Source organism: Mus musculus, chromosome 1 (assembly GCF_000001635.26).
Source record: "Mus musculus strain C57BL/6J chromosome 1, GRCm38.p6 C57BL/6J".
NCBI lineage: Eukaryota > Metazoa > Chordata > Mammalia > Rodentia > Muridae > Mus > Mus musculus.
In genome coordinates this window covers 110,477,104-110,481,190 of record NC_000067.6, presented here as the reverse complement: position 1 = coordinate 110,481,190, position 4,087 = coordinate 110,477,104, and positions in this window count along the sequence as shown.

Sequence of the window (4,087 nt, the reverse complement as noted above, 5' to 3'; positions counted from 1 at the left end):
CTTAGAACATTAAAGAAACAACATGTATGCATACACACACACACACACACACACACACACACTTAAAATAATTTAATTAGGAACCTAGAAACAAAGAAACTTCATAAAATATTATTTACTACATTCCATTATGACTTATAATACATATCAACAAAGCAAAAAAGCCCATATTTTCTTCTTCTTTTAATGACAAAAAGCTTTGAAATTAACAACACCAACAAAAAAATTCACTTTTGTGAATCATAAAGCCACAATGTTTAAATTAATTAATTAGTATCCCAAATGCTGACTGAAGAAATGACCATTGCTTGAAAAATTGTTTATTGTCAATTATACCATATTTATATAAGAAAGTCTTTGTTTATCTAAAGTAAGAAAATGGGCTAAATGTTTACAGTCATATCATATTGAATATATAAAATATACCAGATCTAAAGAGAAAAAACTACTAACATATAAACACATATTATGCATGCATATACAAAAACTTAGAAGTTTTAAAATAAATCATAGATATATTATTTATACCATAAAATTATCAAAAGTAAAACCTTCTATATGATTGTATATAAATGATATTTATTGTGTGTGGAGATGGCTCATGGGGAAACAGTGCACATCGGCAAGCATAGATACTCTATTCCAATCTCTAGAAGCTGGTATAGAATCAATGAGGCATGTCTCTTCATGTCTGGTACTCCAACATTTCTGAATAATAAAAGAGGAAAGTAGATTCCCAGAGATAGCTGAAAAGCCTATCTAGCTTAACACATGAGGTTCTGGTTTAGTGAGACGTCCTATCTCAAAATAGTAAGGGAGAAAGTGTTAGAGGAAGGCACAACCTACCCTTCACTAACCTCCAAATAAAGACATGAGTTGTGCCCCTGGCACACATGTACATGTACCTTTAACAACACACACGCATACACACACACACACACACACACACACACACACACACACACACACCTTATCTCACTCAAATTCATCTATCAAATTTTCTTTCACTCTTGACTTACTTTTCCTTAGTAATGAAATTTAGCTCTCTACTTAAAGTATATCTCTCTGGTAATTAATCTGCATTTTTCTTAGATTTTCTCTCTGTTAGAAGAGACAGAAACCAATCCAATGAGAAAATGATTTCTCTTGTGGGTGCTAAATAAATCTCTGAATTAAACTATGAATTAGAAGAGTTGGAATAATCAAGTGATAAATTACTTGACTACATTCATTTGTGGATACTGATAAAACAAAAGTCTGAATATTTAAGATATGTTTCCTACTGGGGACGTGAACAGGTGGAGAATATCATTTCTGGTTCTGTGATAAGTTTTCATTAAAACAAACCTTGTCAATTATCAGTTTAAATAGATCCTGCCAACAGATTTTTTTTTTTTTACAGTGGTAAAATATTGTGTGGTAACATCCCTGAATCCTTGAAAGCAATGTTCTTTTCTCAGTTTAGAATAAGGATAAATACAGTAATTAGAGCAAACTACATAGGACCCAGAGCTTGCTGTAGTTCATCATGATTACCAATTTATGCACCTGTACTGTAGATGATGTTCTAATTTTTTTTTTGCTTCATTTTCTATGCAAGAGCATCAACAGAGTGATGTAGTGGAGATGTGTCAGCAGGCAGAGAAAGCACAGAAAGGCAGATGAGGCATAAGGGTTAAGGCAGTTCCCAATTTCCCATATGTAAATTAACTGAAGCAGCTACCACCTGTGACCACTGTCACTAATTTTTTATTGCTTTACAATAAAATCATATTTATAAACAATAGGTTCATATTTAATAGACTGTTGGCAAAACCATATGAGGTTCAGCCCTAGGGCTTTCCTGTTCTAGCCACTATATAGAAAATTAAACTGATTTTGTGCCTGCAGGACCGATTTTCCCACTGTATTTAGAGGTTCCCCTTTAAGCCTCAGTAATGGCTCCCCTGTGCCATGTGAATCAAGGATTAACTTCTTAGTCTGATGTTCATGACCTTCTACCATCTGGATGACAATATTTTTATATTACATCTTACAGCTTTCTTTTAAAATTTAACTATTAAGCCAAACTGAATTCTTTGTATCTATTTTTCTGAATTTTCTTATGTATTATATTTGGATAAGATTTTTTTCTCACTGGATAAATATTCAAATAAATTTTGCCTAGTACTTCAAGTCAGTTTCTAATACCAACCCCTCTACCTTATGGTTCCTGTAGACTTATACTGGATATTCATACTCTTAAACCTGAAATGGATAATATCTATGTTGTCTATCTCTCCTTTATTCCCTTTTTTCTTTTTCCATTCATTCCTCAGCTCTTTGCCTCCCATTTCTTTCTCTCTCCTTCTACCTACTCTTTTTTTACTTTGTGGTAATGTGTGCCATTTAGCTACATGTAAATTATATAAAAATAACTGATACAAATGTGTTATTTCATGAACTCCTTTTACTAGTAACTACAGAGTAAGTTAAACCGCTTAGGCTTTGTGACGTTTCCTTGAGTAACTTCCAGCCAGCCAGGGATCCTGAAGGTACCACACATTTTGGACTCTGCTTCAGCATTCCAGCCTAGTATGTAGGACATGAACAAATTGAAGGAGGGAAAGGAGAACACAAAATCACAGCTGGCCCCCAACACACTCACCACAAATGTTCCTCACAAAATTTGGAATCAACTTACCTCAAGATCCAGCTATATTTTGGGTATATACCCAAAAGGCATTCCACCATACGTCAAGGATACTTGTTCAACTATGTTCATAAAAGGTCTATTCACAATACCAAGATACTGGAAATAAAACCTAGAGGTTCCTCAACCAAATAATGGTTAATGAAAATATGGGACATTTACACAATGGAGTATTACACAGCTGTTAAAAAAATAGCGGCATCATAAAATTTGCAGGCAAATGGGTAGAACTAAAGAAAAAAATAAATCTTCCCAGTGAAGCAACCCACACCCAGAAACACAAACATACCATGTACTCACTTGTAAAAGAATAATCACTCCACAATCTACAGACCCTGTAAGTATAAGTAATAAAGAGGGCACTAGGAGGACACATAGATCTCCCTAGGAAGGGAAAATTGATGTTGCATGTGCACATGTGCATTGGGGACAGGTTAGGTTGGAAAAAGAAAGGATCAAATAAAGAAGGAAAGGGTGGAAGGGGAGAGTATGTGGAGAGAGAACTGGAAATGAGGGGCATTTGTGAGGCAATATGGAACCCCAATTCTAAGACAAGAGAAATCTACTTGCAAAAGATTACTTTGTGTGTCAGCAGTAACTGGGTCAATGCAACTGCAAGGAAAAGGCAGCAGAGGGTTCTGATAGGTTGGAACAGTCATAGAAAAATGAAGTACTTAACAGGGAATATTACCATGTCACTACAATCTTATTCATAACAAACAAAATCAACTAATCACAAAGTTTGCAATTAAATTGTTTTAAAAATAAATTCAATAAATACATGTACACCATATGACTCATGTTGGATTATGCTAAGTCCTAGTCTAAGTGCTGTTAGTAAGCACATATGTTTCAAGAAAAAAGAATTAAGATAACTTCTCCTTTCAGATTTCGTGAGTATCATCAGGGAAAAGGAATAACAAAGACTTAAACAAAACAACAATAATACAGAAGACAGCACAAAAATAGGCTTTTAGTTTATTATCTTTGTTGTTTTAAACAGATGACTATGGGGACAGATATATAAGTACTTTACTGAAACTATAAACATGATTTTTAAAGCATGTTTCTTTTTAACAAGGTGTTTTGACTAAACAAGGCTACCGGAATGACAATGTCAGACATAGTAAGTCCACCATTTTATAGGTATAATATGTTTATTTCAAAGACTAATTATTAATATGAAAAAGGAAAATGGTTTGGTAAATGTGCTATTGTATAGCAATTTGATGAGGTCTAAAGGGTGAAACCAATATCATCAAAGAATGTGGGCTCTCCTTGTGAGCCACCTGCTAACTAATTTCCCTTTCACTTTGCATATTACACATTGAAAACAGAAAAGTCTTAAGAGCACTTCAGTTCCACAATGGTGGATTTATGCTTCTGAAGAAAGCT